Genomic DNA, 17169 nt, shown 5'->3' on the forward strand with positions numbered 1-17169 from the left:
TATATATATAATGGAGTACTGCATGCCAATGAGAAAGAATGAAATCTGGCCATTTGAAGGAAAGTGAATGGACCTCGAGGGTGTCATGCTAAGCGAAATAAGTCAGGCAGAGAAGAACAGATACCATATGTTTGCACTCATAGGTCTAACAGGAGAACAGGAGAAACCTAATGGAGGACCAGGGGGAGGGGAAGAGGGAAAGAGAGTTGGGGAGAGACAGGGACGCAAAACTTGAGAGACTAATGAATACTGAAAACAAACTGAGGGTTGAAGTGGGGGGGGAAAGAGGTGGTGGTGATGGAGGAGGGCACTTGTGGGGAAGAGCACTGAGTGTTGTATGGAAACTAATTTGACAATAAACTACTTAAAAATAAATAAATAAATAAACAAACAAACATTGGGGTGCCTGGGTGGCTCAGTCAACCAGTTAAGCATCTGGCTTCAGCTCAGGTCATGATCTCATGGTTTGTGGGTTCCTGCCCCGCGTCAGGCTCTGTGTAGACCGCTAGCTCACAGCCTGGAGCCTGCTTCAGATTCTGTGTCTCTTTCTCTCTCTGGCCCTCCCCTATTCACACTCTGTCTCTCTCTTTCAAAAATAAATAAATGTAAAAGAAATTTTAAAAAATTAAATAAATACACATTAAAAAAAGAGAGAGAAGGTAATAAACCTTCAATTAAAATGAGGATTTTGCCTGGTAAAGATTCAGAAAGGACATTCAGACAAAGGAAGAAGCACATAGAAAGGACCCACATGGCATATAAGAACCAACTGCAAAGTCGGTCCAAGGCCAGATTGCTAAAGACTTTGACCTAATCACATGGTGCCTATAGGCACTGGGGAGCTAACATGATTATGTTTGTGTTTAACTAAGAAGTATAGTAGTGGCTAAACTTTAAAAAATTGGCATTTTTATTTATGCCACAGTCTCCTGTGAGTTAAGCATAAATCTATTAAGTTTCTAGACCTGCAGAACTGACAATTGAGCGTGGGCTAAAATAGCATCACCCTATGAAGTGCCCAGGCTCCCTATAAGACTTATTTAATCCTTAAAGTTTATTTATTTATTTTGAGAGAGAGAGAGTGCAAGCAGGGAAGAGGCAGAAAGACAGAGAAAGAGAATCCTAAGCAGGCTCCATACTTGACGTGGGGCTTGCACGCACTCACAGAACTGCAAGATCACGACCTGAGCAGAAACCAAGAGTTGGACACTTAACCGACTGAGCCATCCAGCCACCCCCATCAGAAACATTTTTTAGGGGCGCCTGGGTGGCTCAGTTGGCTAAGTGTCCAACTTCAGCTCAAGTCATGATCTCATTGTCCGTGGGTTCGAGCCCAGCATCAGGTTCTGTGCTGGCAGCTCAGAGCCTGGAGCCTGTTTCAGATTCTGTGTCTCCCGCTCTCTCTGTGCCCCTCCCCCGCTTGTACTCTGTCTCTCTCTGTCTCAAAAATAAATAAACCAAAAAAAAAATTAAAAAAAAACATTTTTTATTTAAGAGAGAAAAAAAACAATGACATAGACACAAAATGATAAAGTAGAACTTTCTGCAGTCAAGTATATCAGTTCAAAAATTGTCACTTCTCTTGGGTGTTGGGACTGCACCCCTTTCCCTTGCACCCATCCAGGACCCGATGGGCTGCTTGGCAGAGAGGTGAGGGAAGACACTGAGGCAGAGGGGGAAATCAGAACCTCCCCAACCTTCTAGCACACCCCAGTTTCCTCTTCCTGAGATACAGCCTCATTCCACCCCTGAGTTTGTGACACCGCCCTCTCCTTAATAATACATTTTTCCCCTTAAACTAACTTAGGTTAGTTAGCTTCTATAAACCAAAAAACCCAAACAAATGAAACAAAACAAAAAACTTGAGTAATATAGCTAAGAAGATATCAGATCACAAATGCCAGTGGACTCCAGACTGAGATGAAACTTTTTTGCATGGAGACCACAGGGAGCTTCTGAAAGGTTTTAAGCAAGGATGTGACAAGCATCTTAGAAACGGTCTCTGGAGCAGCAAGGAGCACAAATCTGAGAAGGGCTAGATTAACGCAAGTAAGACGGGAAGCTAAACGGACTCCAGCTTTAGAAGGGCTCTGGCTCTGCTGCTTTTCTGCTAACCTCTATTTACTCATGTTCTCTATTTCATCTTGCATCTGAATAAACCAAAGAAGTTATGTTCTTGCTCCAGGGGGTAGACAAGAAAGTTAATCATTGTCCGAGTTTCATTCGAGGTCCCCGAATACCTGACAACATCTAAAAAGAACTGGATCCCAAACACTTTCCAGGACATGAGCCTCGAACAAACCTCACTCGACCCTGGCATCAATAACCCCTACCTTTGGTAATTTATGGAATAACATCTATTGTTCACTAGATAGTCAGTTTTGCTTGGACTCTACCCTGGAATCCTGAAGGAACATGTACCGTGGACCCCTTTCCAATAAAAACCTCTAACCCCAAGTGATGATGAGACTCATTCTCCCCTCCTTTCCTTTCAGGGTCTCTCAGACACTCTGTCTCCTATGCTCTATCACTCACTCGGTTCCATAAACTCTGTTTTAACTTCTTCCTGGCTCAAGTTTGATTTCTATCCTGTGCTAAGCCAGGGACCCTCTTGGCTGGTTCTGTGGAGGTCTCTCTGGGTCTTTGGATCTGGCCTGCTTAAGTCTAGTTACAGAAAGCATTTTTAAGTCCAGTTATTACAGAAAGCTTAAAAAAATTTACTTGTATTTTGTTTTGAGGGGGAGAGGGGCAGAGGGAGAGGGAGAGAGAATCCCAAGCAAGTCCCATGCCCAGCACAGAGCACAATACTGGGCTTGATCTCATAACTTTGAAATCATGACCTGAGCAGAGATCATGACCTGAGCCAAAATCAAGAGTCGGATGTCAAACCGAATGAGCCACCCAGGTGCCCCAGGGTTTTTTTTTTTTTTTTTTAAGTAATCTGTACACCCAATTGAACTTGAACTCACAAACTCAAGATCAAGAGTCCCATGCTCTACTGACTGAGCCAGCCAGGCGCCCCACAGAATGCTTTTTCAGTAGTCCAAGTGAGAGGTGGTTTTAAGAGCCTTCTTCATATTCTGTTCTTGACTTGCTGATTGACTTAGATTCACTTCCATTCTGAATTATTCATTAATTACCCAAGAGAGAGAAGGAAGGAATAACTGAATCCCTACAAGTGGCTACAAGATCCTACACCTCTGATTTATACCTCCACCCTTTATTCTCTGCTATGGTTCTTTGCCTGTCTCCCAGCTCACTGGGGCTCAGCCATGCGGTCTCCTGGTTATTCCCTGGCTATACCATACATTCACCAGCTTCACGGCCTTTGCAATTCTGCTTAGGCCCCAACACTCCCTCCCTCAGCTGCTAACATCTTAGCTCAAACAGTACCTTCTCATACCGGCTTCCTGCCATTCTATTTAAAATTGTAACTTCTACCCAACTCCCCAGGACTCCCCATTGCTTCCTCCTGCTTTATTCTATCTGACATACTACATATTTCACTTATTTGTTATCCGTTCCTTCCATTGAAAACGTAAGCCCTTTGAGGATAGGTATGTTTGTCTGTCTATATTGTCGACTGATGTCTCCTCAAGGTCCAAAAGAGCACCTGGCAGGCAGATGATAATCTAGAAATACTTAACTGATTTAATGAGTGAACCTAATTTGAAGCTGTATTGGAGAAAGTCCTTCTCATCTACTATGCTGTCAAAGGTATTGTGTGCATAAAAAAAATTATTGTCACGGGTTCTTCAGGATCTCTGCAATTAAGTAAGATAGATTTCTTAGCACAGTATTCAAGGATAGTCCTTTAAAATCTTTCCCTGGGGTGCCTTACTCAGCCAGCAGAGCATGTGATTCTGGATCTTGGGTTTGTGAGTTTCGGCCCACATTGGGTGTAGAGATTACTTAAAAATTAGGTCTTTTTAGTTTTTCTTTAAATATTTATTTTTGAGAGAAAGAGAGAGACAGTGTGAGCAGGGGAGGGGCAGAGAAGGAGGGAACAGAGGATCTGAAGCAGGCTTTGCACTAACAGCAGTGAGCTGATGTGGGGCTCGAACTTACAAACCGTGAGATCACGCCCTGAGCTGAAGTTGGATGCTCAATCAACTGAGCCATCCGGGTGCCCCTCAAATTAAAAATCGTTTTTGAAAAAAAATTAAAAAAATAAATACATTAATTAATTTAAAAACTCTGTCCCCAATTGTCCCTTCTTAATCTCCTGTCCCAAGCTTCTTCAGGTACTCAACCCACCAGCACCTTGAACCCCTCGGGCCTGACTTAGCCTTGACCTCCCACATCCACATTCTCAGGACCTGGCCTTCCCTCTCTTTGCCTCCACTGAAGTAAACTCACAGTTTTGACAAAAGTCCTCCTCAGGGCACAAACCCTTCATCACACTATTGTAACACCACAGTTGTTTGGGCCTGTCCCTCCACTGTTTCAAAGGGCTCCAAACCCGGCTGATTATCAGGACCACAAGGCAATTTGTTTTCTCCTTGTTTTTCTTTTTTCCTAGACTCCAGACCCCACCTTAGACCTATAAAATCTGTCTCTTTTTTGGTATGACTGGGGAAAAAAGATGATCAAAATCTACTTGGCAGGTTAAACTGCGGGCAGTGGCCACCCCTAGACTTGATTCTACACATTTTATTTAAAAAACAAAACCAAAAACCACAGAGGTACAGAGAAATGCAGGCTCTTGCTTCAGGTTTCACAAAGCCAAGCAGGAGAGAGGAAGGCATCCTAATTCAGGGCCCAGGACTGCCAGCATCCTACACAGACTTCTCTCCCAGTGTGGGACCAGGCCACACCCTCCACTAATCTCCTGACTGCCTTTGTTTGAGTGGAGCCACTTCATTAGCATGTAACAATGGAGACATCCAAGGTGCCCTCCTGTTTTCCATTTACGATTTAAGTGCCGGCAATCACCAGGCGCCTCCATTGTCATTGCAATTAGCTGAACTTAATGGTCTTTTATTAAAACTATAAGGTTTTCCCTCTCTCATTCCTTCCCCCCACCAGGTTATCGGCAGAATGAATTCTGGAATATACCAATCACCTTTTCAGGAATGGCACATGGAAGCTTCTTTTAAGTAGTACTATTATCATTGTGATTAGTGTGATATTGAGCCCTTCCTTCACTTCTTTGAATTTTTCTTGGGGAGCAGATTTAGGATACTCTGCTTAAAGGAATTTCAATACATAGAATTATTGGGTGGAAGTCCTCCCAACTGCCGGGAGACAGTGAAGGCACAGGTGTCGGGGCAGAAGGCCAGGTCTGGAATCTCAGCTCCACCCCTCACTGACTTGGGGTGCTGAAACCCCCGGGCTTCGATCTTCACGTCTGTAAGCTACTGCTCTTGTATCCGAAACATCTGACGATCATAATGCCATCTATTGAAAATGGTTTGTAGACGTTAAGCCCTCTCAAAAATCTGTCATACACCAGACACAAAGCTTTGCGCATTTTCTCTAATGATGTAGGCTTTATGCTCTAATTTTACACATAGGAAATCAGATTCCTCCTTGGCATCCCTCCCTGTGTGCACACGTCCCACCTCCCCTCCAACACCTCAAGTCTATCTGGGAACTCCCACCTGTCCCTCTGTCCCAGAAGCATGGCCTTCGTGGTCCCGGTTGTTCCTCCAGAGCATTTCTCTCCTGAAGTGGTAACAAAGCCTGGCATTTTCTTAGGTTCTTTCTATCTCCAGAGGGATCTCTTTGTCTTGCAAATCTCTTGAGCCACTCCCCTAACATGCTCCACTGCTTCCCCCCCAAGTTTGGCTTAGTCAGAACCACCTTCAGTCCCCCATCTCCCTCCCCTGACTGTACTTGCTCTGCTAACCACGCTGAGATGCTAAACACCGTCAGAGCTACCCTTGTGCTCCTCTAACTCCTAGCCTTTGTAGTAACTGATTGTCACCCTTTGACTCCACCAGGCCATTCTTATTTGCGGCCAGAAGTACCTCTTTCTCAAGCACAAAGGCTGATGGATGCTCCTCTGTGTTCCCTTGGCACCGGGGCGCACAGCTTCATTACTGCACATTACATTTCTGTTCATGGAATGTACACTCCGGCGTCCAGGTCGGCAAATACTTGCATTGGGAAGAGTGAGGAATCGACATTTAATGTGGCGGAAGGAAGGAGTGAGGTTATAATGCCTGGTGCACAATGGGAGATGAAGCTGGACAAGCAAAAATTAGAAAATCAAGAGTCTTGCTGGCTAAGAAAACTGGGGTTTACTCTGTAGGTGATCAAGGAGTTTTCAATGTAGAGAGCGACAGTGGATTTGTGTTTTTAATAAGATAGTCTGATTCTACCATGGACAATGAACCGGAAGACAGAGAACAAGTTAGGAAGTTAGGGAGGAGGCCACTACAATTGTCCAGACAAGACAGAACAGTGCTTAACCAAAAAAGGCAGTTGTGGGTTAGAGATAGGAGACAGAAGGAAAAGATATAGGGAGGCTTGGCAGTAGTTAGAGGGAAATGCCATCAAGTGCTTGTTTGGTTACGTGGTAAACATGGATTTGAAGGGGAGGATAGTTTTATTTCGGTCATAATAAATTTGGAGTATTTATAGCAATATCCAGCTTGGTTGGAAATATTCTATCTAGAGCTGAGTGAACAGCAGAAAGCTATGATAAAGATTTATGGGTCTTTTCTCTACAGGTGACAGTTAAAACCATAGAAATAGAGAGGATTACTAGGGGGGAAATTATAGAATGAGCTAAGAATCTAGCATTTTTTCATATGTGTCTCTTCTTGTTACAATGTCACAAATCCATAAATCAAGTGACATTAGTTAATTCACTTGAGAATTCACTTGAGCATAACTCTTCTGGGATTAAAAATCTTGATGGTCACATGACCAGGCTGTTTTCTACAGCTATTATCACATGGACCTGGGGTACTAGAGGCCTCTACTCTCTGTGAGACCTACTCAAACCATTGTGTTGATCAAAGGATTGGTTGTCAATTACCAGCTATTGCCAAGTAGCCAGGCAAGAAATGGACAAGGTGGTCTTTGGTGTTCAGTATCATTCTCTTCACATTTGAGGACCACATTTGAAGAAAATTATAATGGGGCACCTGGGTGGCTCAGTCCATTAAGCGTCCGGCTTCTGGCTTCAGCTCAAGTCATGATCTCACGGTTCATGGGTTCGAGCCCCGTGTCAGCTAGCTCAGAGCCTGAAGCCTGCTTCAGATTCTGTGTCTCCCTCTCTCCTGACCCTCCTCTGCTCGTGCTGTCTCTCTCTGTCTCTCAAAAATAAATAAAAAAACATTAAAAAATAGAAAAAAAAGAAGAAAATTATAATAATATAAGCCCGTGACCTACATTTTCTTTTTTTTTTTCTTTTAAATGTTTATTTATTTTGGGGCACCTGAGTGACTCAGACAGTTGAGCATCGACTTCAGCTCAGGTCATGATATCACAGTTCATGGTTTCGAGCCCTACACTGGGCTCTGTTCTGACAGCTCAGAGCCTGGAGCCTGATTCAGATTCTGTGTCTCCCTCTCTCTCTGCCTCTCCCAGCCACTTGCACTGTCTCTCTCTCTCTCTCTCTCAAAAGTAAAATAAACATAAAAAATTTTAAATGTTTATTTTGAGAGAGAGAGAGAGTGCATGTGGCATGTGATGGGGAGAGAGGGAGAGAAAGAATCCCAAGCAGGCTCCCAGCTGAGAGCAGAGCTCAGTTTCAACATGGGGCTCGAACTCATGACCCAGAGATCATAACCTGAGCCAAAATCAAGAATCAGACACCTGACCAACTGAGCCACCCAGGCACCCCAACCTACATTTTCTGAGAACTCACCCACACTCCAATCCCCTGCACAGAGCTGGGATCAGGTCCATGTTTGTCATTGACGGGGAAGAAGGGAAAGACCCCTGACTCAGGGGAGTCAGTTACCCAAGAATGTGGAGTGTGACAAGTACTTGTGAATTTGTGTACACCCGTTGATCTAGGAGTACACCCGTTTTGAAATTTTAGCAGCTCCTCACAGCCCTCCATTTCCGGATTTCCCTCCCAAGGCCTGTTTTTTGGACCCATGGCTCTGTCTTCCTTTTCGCCTAAGCCGATCTGAGCACGCTACTGTTATTTACAACCACTGAGCCATCGACAGCAGTCATCTGGGTAAGGGCCTCAATGGGAGAAGTGGCTAGAATAGGTATTACAGAGAAGAACTGGAGAATGCCTAAATCCTATCAAGAGGCTGAAGTATATCCTTAGGACTGAGATGGATTTAGCAAAAGCTATAAACTAATCAACTGTTACTATGAAAAAAAGGATACTTCAGGGTACAGGAGTTTAGTACAAAATGGGTGCTTTGCAGTGTTCATTGAATGGCTAAAACTAAAAGGCATATATCAAATTGGGGGGATGATTCACAATAAAAGGAAAACACTTGTTCTACTCACATCATTTTCACTTCTCATTTTAGCAAAAGTTAGCTTCTACTACGAAGCTAATGCCCACTATTGGCTGTAATGGGCGTTATTTTGTCTGTGCACAGCTGGACCCCGTCTCCTCCTTCACCCCACTCAACCCCTGTGACTGGACAGGACATGTGATGCACGCTCGACCATCTAGAGTCCTTTTTTTGGCATTTTGAAATTTCCAGCCATAGAGGAAGGAAGGTACAGATCCTTCCTAGTGGTAAAAGAAAGGCTCAAGGCTAATTTGGTTGACAAATTCCCAGCTGAGCAGAAAGAGCCAGTCTTCGGCAGGAAGGAAAAATGCAGATAATGCAGGGAGAAGGTGGCATTTGGGTGTCTGATTCCAGTTGTCTCTGAGGCCGGCTGCTCCTGCCCTTCTTGCAGTTTGATTACATGAGCCAGTAAAGCCACTGATTGGCATACCTGTGCTGTGCTCAAACGTGAGGCGTGAAGGGGATACCTTTGGAGGGTCAATGCTCTATAGCCTATCTTTTATCTACATGCTCTTGCTAGAAGTGCAGGATGATTCTGTGGGTCCTTTCAGAATGATGCAGTTCATCAATAGGTACAAATGTGTTACTCCAGTATTCATTTGCCTTTTCTTAGTGACAGAACTATGATTTTATTCAAGGTAGTAAGTCATTTTTCTCAAAGGCATTTCCCGGGGTGCCTGGGTGTCTCAGTTAAGTGTCTGACTACAGCTCAGGTCACAATCTCACAGTTTGTGAATTCGAACCCTGCATTGGGCTCTGTGCTGACAGTTCAGAGCCTAGAGCATGCTTCAGATTCTGTGTCTTCCTCTCTCTGCCCTCCCTCCCTTGCTCACATTCTCTCTCTCTCTCTCACTCAAAAATAAATATACATTAAAAAAAATTTTTAAGGCATTTCCAAGTGTCTCTCGAAGTTAGTGTACCATGTGACCAATTCTGACCAATGAAATGCAGGTGGAAGCATTATAGGGTACTTTTGGGGAGTCTCCCTAAAAAGAAAGAAAAGATCTTATTTCCTCTCTTTTCAGCTTTCTTCTGCCTGGAACTTGAAGTTCTAATAGACCTCTTGAACCATGAGACAATAAACCAGTGATAGCTCCATTGTTATTCAGGACCTGAGTGCCTTTTTATTTTTTAATGTTTATTTATTTATTTTGAGAGACAGAGCTGGAGCAGGGAAGGGGCATAGAGAGGGAGAGAGAGAATCCTAAGCTCTCTGTGTTGCCAGTGCAGAGTCTGATGTGTGGCTCAAGCCCACAAATGGTGAGATCATGATCTGAGCTGAAACCAAGAGGTGGACACTTAACTGATTGAGTCACCCGGGTGCCCCAGGACCTCAGTTCCTTCTATCTTTCTGCTCTATTAAGCTTATTGCCTCATGGTCCACGATATCTGTTAGAAATCCATGCAATGCTTCTCATTAGGTTTTATTGCATATAACAGACTAAGTCCCCCCCAAAAAGTTGCAAAACAAGACAGAAGTTTGTATCTCTTAAAGATGTTTTTCCCCCAGTGCCTGGCTGACCCAGTCAGAACAGCATGTGACTCTTGGTCTTGGGGTTGTGAATTGGATCCCCATGTTGGGCATAGAGATTACTTAAATAAACTTAAAAAAATTTTTTTTCTTTAAGAGAGAAGTAGAGCCCTATCTTATTTATACTACTGTTATTTGGGGTTTTGTCTATTACATGCAACTGAAACTAATCATCCATGAAGTAACAGAGTGGGCACTGGAGTGTATTGGAGGAGTCAGTGATGGGGCCTTTTTCAGGCTCACTGTGAGTAAAGGGGACTGTCCCACGGGAATCTGCTCCCCACCTTCAGAATCTTCTCAAACATGTCAGGGCCTTCCACCAAGCAAACTAGGCAGAGAGATTCCATCTGAGCTACTTCTGAGAAGAAGGCTGAGAGGGTGTTCCTCTTGAGCGTTGCCTTCCCATTGAGGATAAGAGTTCTGGTAACTTCTGAAATGGTCCCCACTGCTTTGTTTCCTGACCTGAAGAGGTCCCTCTAGGGCCTAGAGTCTAGACCACCACTACCCATACGTAAGCCATACATGCAATTTAAAATTTTCTAGTAGCCACATTAAAAAAAGTAGGGACGCCTGGGTGGCTCGGTTGGTTAAGCGTCTGACTTTGGCTCAGGTCATGTTCTCGCTGTTCCTAGGTTTGAGGCCTGTATCAGGCTCTGTGCTGAGAGCTCAGAGCCGGGAGCCTGTTTTGGATTCTGTCTCTCCCCCCCTCATGCTCTCTCTCTCTCTCAAAAATAAACATTAAACAAAAACATTTCTAAAAAATTAAAATGAGGGGCAGTTGAGTGGCTTAATTAGTTAAGCATCTGGCTTCAGCTCAGGTCATGATCTCACAGTTTGTGAGTTCCAGTCCCACATCAGGCTTTGTGCCGACCACACAAACCCTGCATCAGATCCTTTGTCTTCCCTCTCTCTCTGCCCCTTCTCTGCTCATGCTCTCCTCCTCTCAAAAATAAATAAACATTAAGAAAAACTAAAAAGAGATAGGTAAAGTTTATTTATTTATTTTGAAAGAGAAAGAGAGAAAGAGTGAGCTTGAGCAGGGGAGAGGCAAAAAGAGGTGAGAAACAGAGATTCCCAAGGAGGCTCCTCACTGCAAGATCATAACCTGAGACAAAGTCAGGTGTTTGACCACTTGAGCCACCCAGGCACTGCTGGTAAAGTTTATTTTATTTTATTTTATTTTTATTAAACATTTTTTTAATGTTTTTATTTATTTTTGAGAGACAGAGAGACAGTGCGAGCAGTGGAGGGTCAGAGAGAGAGAGAGAGAGAGACAGAATTTGAAGCAGGTTCCAGGCTCTGAGCTAGCTGTCAGCACAGAGCCCAACACAGGGCTCGAACCCACGAACCACAAGATCATGACCTGAGCTGAAGCCGGACGCTTAACCGACTGAGCCACCTAGATGCCCCAAGTTTATTTTAATAACATAGTTTAATAACCCAGAATATACAAAATACAATCAATTTCAACACAATCGATGTAGTCAGTATAAACAATCATTATAAACTATATTGGATCATATGTAATCAATATAAAAATTACTAATAAAATGTTTTACACTTGGGGTGTGCCTAGCTGGCTCAGTCAGTAGACCATGTGACTCTTCTTTTTACTGTTTATTTATTTATTTTGAGAGATAGAGAGCATGTGCAAGCAAGGGAGGGGCAGAGAGAGAGAGGGAGAGACACAGAGTCCTACGCAAGCTCAGGGTACAGCCTGATTTGGGGCTCTATCTCATGAACTAAGAGATCATGACCTGAGAGCCTAAATCAAGAGTGAGACGCTTAACCAACTGAGCCACACAGGCGCCCCAAGCATGTGACTCTTGATCTTGAGTTTATGAGTTTGAGCTCCACAATGGGTGTAGAGTTTACTTAAAAAATTTTTTTAAATGTTAGTTTATAGTCTTTCTTTTTGTTCCAAGGCTTTGAAATCTACTGTATATTTTACACTTACAATGCATCTCAATTTGGGCTGGCTACATTTAAAGTGTTCAATAGTTCCGTGTGGCGAGTGGCTACCACATTGGACAAAGCAATTGGACAGGAATTGCTGGTTGTAATTTGCCTCTGGTTATAATCTTGTTAGGGAACCTGGTCTGGATCGCCCTCGGAAGAAACAATCAGCAGTCACAGACTTGGAAGACAGGAGGTTTATTGTATACCTGCGGGCTCAGAGGAGATCACTCTCCAGAGGTCTGAGCCCATAGCACAAGCATGGGGGACAAATTTATAGTCTGCTACTTCCACATTCTGCATTAGTAGTAATTTGGCACGGGTGGCAAATGTAAGAGTTATCTTAAGAAGGCCACCGAGCGGCCATTTTGCTGTGGGTTAGAGAAAAACACCGTGCACCAACGACCCCCACCCCTCACCTGCAGACCTGGAATGTCCCACGCCAGTTTGAAAACAGCCAATCATGAAGCTCCAGCTTCCCATCACCCTGACAGAGGAGGCAACCTATTCCATCCTGCCCCGTCCCTGAAATGCCCTTATTTGATAATCTGCCCTCCCAAGATCAAACCCAGAACCCCCTCACCCATAAAAAAAACCCGCCCATCCCCTATCAGGCGCGACTTCCCTGACCCCCCACTCCCGGGGTCATGGAACCTCACCAGGGAATCGCAGATCCCAATAAAGGCTTTCTTGGTTCCATAACTTGGTCTCTTTCTTTCCTCTAGTCTCTGCCTCCATCTATTAAATCTTACAGCAAGCAGAGCAGGAAGACGAACCCGGAAGGGGAGTCTTCGGTAGGGGACTGGAATTTCGCTATCAAGTCCTGTCGGCCATCTTATAACAGATTTTTCCATATCAATCTCATGGTGAGGTTTTTGCCTCTCTGCCTCTTTTGGATTGATGCATTACACAAAATTTTCTTTTTAAGTTTATTTTTGAGAGAGAGACAGATAGAGAGTGAGTGGGGGAAAGTCAGAGAGAAAGGGTGACACAGAATCCAAAGCAGGCTCCAGGCTCTGAGCTGTCAGCACAGAGTCCAATGCAGGGCTCAAACTCTGGAACCGTGAGATCATGACCTGAGCCGAAGTCAGGCACCTAACTGACTGAGTCACGCAGGTGCCACGATGGGTTTTTTGTTTGGTTTTGTTTTTTGTTTTTTGTTTATTTTTTTGCAGTGCTTGGATCTTTTAGATCTTCTTTGCCTCCTGCTCCATATAGTCATTGACCAGCCCCATCTCCATTCTGTGCCTCGCCTTGATAACCCGATATCTAAAAGGGAAGTTCAGATGTGTGAAGTTCCTCTGGTGCTTTTCAGTTATACGGCTGATCCTTCACACTGGCAGTCTCATACCATTGCTACCCACTTGCCAAGAGTTAAGATCTTGCAAAGGAAACAGAACGCATGGGAGGCAGAATCACCTGATGAGTGAGGTTATTCTTGATGTTAATCACTTGGGAAACTGGTAAGTCCTCAGATTGGCAATCAAAACTGGGACGCAGGGTAAGGTCAGGTGCAGAAGGGCTTTCTCTCTTGGCTCTCAGTTGCCCATGGGATATACGAGGTCATCATATTGCTCTTGGCACCTAAGGACAGGTAAGGACCTGGGGCAGGAGGGATCAAGGCCAGGGGGTGGTGGAGTTGTACCAATTCCTGTGGATAGAGCTGTGATTTTCTTTTTCTTTTTTTTTCACACAGAGACGCTAATCACGCATCATGCAATCTACAATCATCATGTTCCAGTCTGCCCTCCTGGAGGAGGATAGGGTAAGGATTATCCTACCTGATGATGAGCTGTGATTTTTTTTCTTTTTTTTTTTTTTTTTGAGCTGGGATTTTCAAATAGCACTCTGAAGCTCCTAATGTGTGGAGATCCTCTGGGGACTGCCTGGAATAGGATGTAAGGGGAGTAAAGAGGATGCCTAGTGCATAGAACTGTGTGCTCCAAGCCCCCCTCAACCTGAGCAGAGCCTCTTCTAGCTACTAAGACATTAAGGTTTTGCATAGTAATTCATTTTTTAAGTGGCTTCACTACTTAAAAACAAAAAAAGCCAACAAAAAAACCCCCTAAAAACCCCAAAACCTGAAAATGACCAAGATAGGGGGGGAAAAAAAAAGGAAAAAGGAAAAAGAAAAAAACCCTGAAGCTCAGAGAGTGTAGGTGATTTTCCTATGATCAAACAGCTAGTCAGGGGTAAAGCCAGAATTCAAAGGACCAGGTGTATCTCTTAAACCTAAGCTCCTTTTACAAGAGAAATCGGTAATTTCTGGGGCTCACTACAAAGATACGTGGTGCCTGGAGAGTCATGAAACCAAGAAGAGATCTAATGGAAGAATGAATCTTTCACATGTAGTGATAGGATCTGGGCATAATGAACCCCCACTGAGAATGCACCCTAACAAGCAAAGGAGAGGAAGTCTTAGGACTCTGCAGAAGAATTTTTTTTTTAATTTTAAAATTTATTATTGAAACAGAGAGAAACAGAGCATGAGTGGGGGAGGGGCAGAGAGAGAGGGAGACACAGAATCTGAAGACAGGCTCCAGGCTCTGAGCTGTCAGCGCAGAGCCCGATGTGGGGCTCAAACTCACAAACCGTGAGATCATGACCTGAGCTGAAGTCGGCTGCTTAACCAACTGAGCCCCCCAGGCACCCCTCTGCAGAAGAACTTTGACATTTTTATTTTATTTAAAAATTTTTTTAACGTTTTATTTATTTCTGATACAGAGAGAGAGCATGAGAGGTGGAGGAGCAGAGAGACAGGGAGACACAGAATTGGAAGCAGGCTCCAGGCTCTGAGCTTATCAGCACAGAGCCCAATGCGGAGCCCAGACCCACGTGAGATCATGGCCTGAGCCGAAGTCAGAAGCCTAACCAGTCTGAGCCACCCAGGTGCCCCTTTATTTTATTTTTTAAATGTTTATTCATTTTTGAGAGAGAGAGTGTGAGCAGGGGAGGGGCAGAGAGAGAGAGGGAGACAGAAATTCCGAAGCAGACTCTACACTGACAGCAGAGAACCCAATGCAGGGCTTGAACTCACAAACTGCAAGATCATGAACTGAGCTGAAGTCAGACGCTCAATCAACTGAACCACCCAGGCGTCCTGACATTTTTACTTATTAAAGAGTTGTTGTTGTTGTTGTTGTTTTTACGAAGAAGAAAAAGTGTTTGAAAGACGTAAGAAGACTGAAGTTTGAGTCAATATGCCTTCCCTGGGCTCCTCAAACCTGCATTATCTTTGTAATACCATGGAGGTCAAGAGGATTTATGCCTTAGGGGCTCATAGCTGCATATGAGCATATTCTCAGGGCCACATCCAGCTATTTTCTTTCCAAACTAAACATTCAACGTACTTTTCAGTAAATAAGAGACAGTAGGGAGCACCTAATTGGCTCAGTTGGTTGAGCATCAGACTCTTGATTTAGGCTCAGGTCATGGGATTGAGCCCCTCATCTGACTCGGTACTGATGGATCCTACTTGGAATTTTCTCTCTCCCTCTCTCTCTGCCCCTCCCCTGCTCATGCCCGCATTTCCTCTCTCTCTCAAAATAAATAAAACATTTGAAAAAGAAGCAGAAAAGGAAGGAAGAAAGGGAGGGAGCGAGAAGCAGGGAGGGAAGAAAGGGAATGACTAACATGAGACAAAGCCAGGAAGGCCTCCTTAGTATTCCTGCAACACACTCAGCATGTTGCTGCCTCAGGGCCTTTGCACTCCTCTTTCTCTCTTCTCCAAAATCACACACCTAGCCCCTTTACTTTACTGAGGTGTCTGCTGAATGCAGAGGGCTTCCTTGACCACCTTATCTAACCCTACTTTTTCTTCATAGCATTCATCAGCACCCGACATATACTTACTTTAAAAATATATATCATTAAACTTGATTTCACAGTTTTGAGTATTGGTCAGGTATGTAGTAGAATGTTTATATTACTTTTTTTTGGATCATTTCTGTTTTTCCATTAGAATGTAGGCTCCCAAACTACAGAGACTTTGTTTTGTTCAGTGCTGTATTCTCAGATAATACAACAATGCCAGGCACATAGGGATTTCTCAATAAATGTTGACTAGAAGAATAACAAAATAAATCACAGTCCAGATATGGGGTTGGGGAGCTCGGAAACACAGGCCATCTTCTAAGAGGCCTAGAGATGAGGGTGAATGCAGCTGCCCTCAGGGTGCCTGTCATTTGTCTGGGTTCACATGGCAGAGCACAGTGAGTGTTGGCAGGGCCAATAGATGTTCCAAGGAATGCATTAATCATCTTGGCAGGACCCTGGAGGCCTAGGGAAGTGTGGGATGTAGGCAGAGCCATGAATCTTGGCTGACTCTAGCCAAGATTTCGTTTTTTTTAAAAAGTAAGTTCTGTGCTTAATGTGGGGCTTGAACTCATGACCTCGAGATCAAGAGTCTCATGCTCTACCAACTGAGCCAGTCAGGTGCCCCAAGATTTTTTTTTTAATCTTGGCACTTGCCATCATTTATTGAATCAATGCAGTTTTAATGGGTCCCACAATTAGCATAACCAGGTGCCTGTTGGTTCCCCTTCAAGAAGAATTGCGTCTTAGGGAGTATCTGAAAAAATACCAGGAAAGGGCAAACAATCAGCTTCAGAGGCAGGCAGCTACCCCTGCACCTGCCTTTCTCTGGGACTGTCCGGGCAATGGAGCTCCTACAATCAGATTGGTGTTATCACTGGTTCTGGGCAATGATTTCTAGGTCTAGATGGGATTATCTAACTATGGACTTCCTCAGGTGGCACTGGAGTCCCTGGGTACTCTGGTTTCCTGGGAGAGCAATAACATGGCTGTTATTTTCAGTGGCAAAAGAGAGGTTGAAATGGAAATGCAATAGGACTAGAGGTACCCACAGTGCTTCACCCTCAAGAGACCCACTGGTGCTTCAGTATCATGTAGTATTGATTTCCTCCAAGTTGGCCTTCAGGCCTAGAAGTGCTTTTATTTATTTTTTTCTTTTAAAGTAACTGGACAGTTCTTTTTCTGTCTTCCACCAATGCTCAAATACAAGTTTTAGGGCATAGTGCTTTCAGATTCTGAGACAAAATAGCACCACCCAAAGATTGGAGGCATCTGCTTCTAGCACAAATCTTGGGTCAGGGTATACGAAGATAGACACAGGGATGAAGAGGGACTTAAACTTTCCAAAACAATGGTTGTAACCATTTCAGGCAAATATGAAACTTTTTTTCAGGAGGCCAACCAAAGGGGTTGTGTAGGGAAGAGAGGAAT

The 17169-nt window shown here is 44.0% G+C and overlaps 1 protein-coding gene and 1 non-coding gene across 2 annotated transcripts in view; both read right to left on the minus strand.

The window, feature by feature from the left end:
- MTA3 (metastasis associated 1 family member 3) overlaps positions 1–17169 on the minus strand; it is a 218107-nt gene that overhangs the window by 184703 nt on the left and 16235 nt on the right. The window lies entirely within an intron of this gene.
- On the minus strand, positions 13583–13713 carry LOC115290961. Its single transcript, XR_003908329.1, has one exon. It is a non-coding gene; the product is annotated as a U8 small nucleolar RNA (small nucleolar RNA).

Source organism: Suricata suricatta, chromosome 4 (genome assembly GCF_006229205.1).
Source record: "Suricata suricatta isolate VVHF042 chromosome 4, meerkat_22Aug2017_6uvM2_HiC, whole genome shotgun sequence".
Taxonomy (NCBI): Eukaryota; Metazoa; Chordata; class Mammalia; order Carnivora; family Herpestidae; genus Suricata; species Suricata suricatta.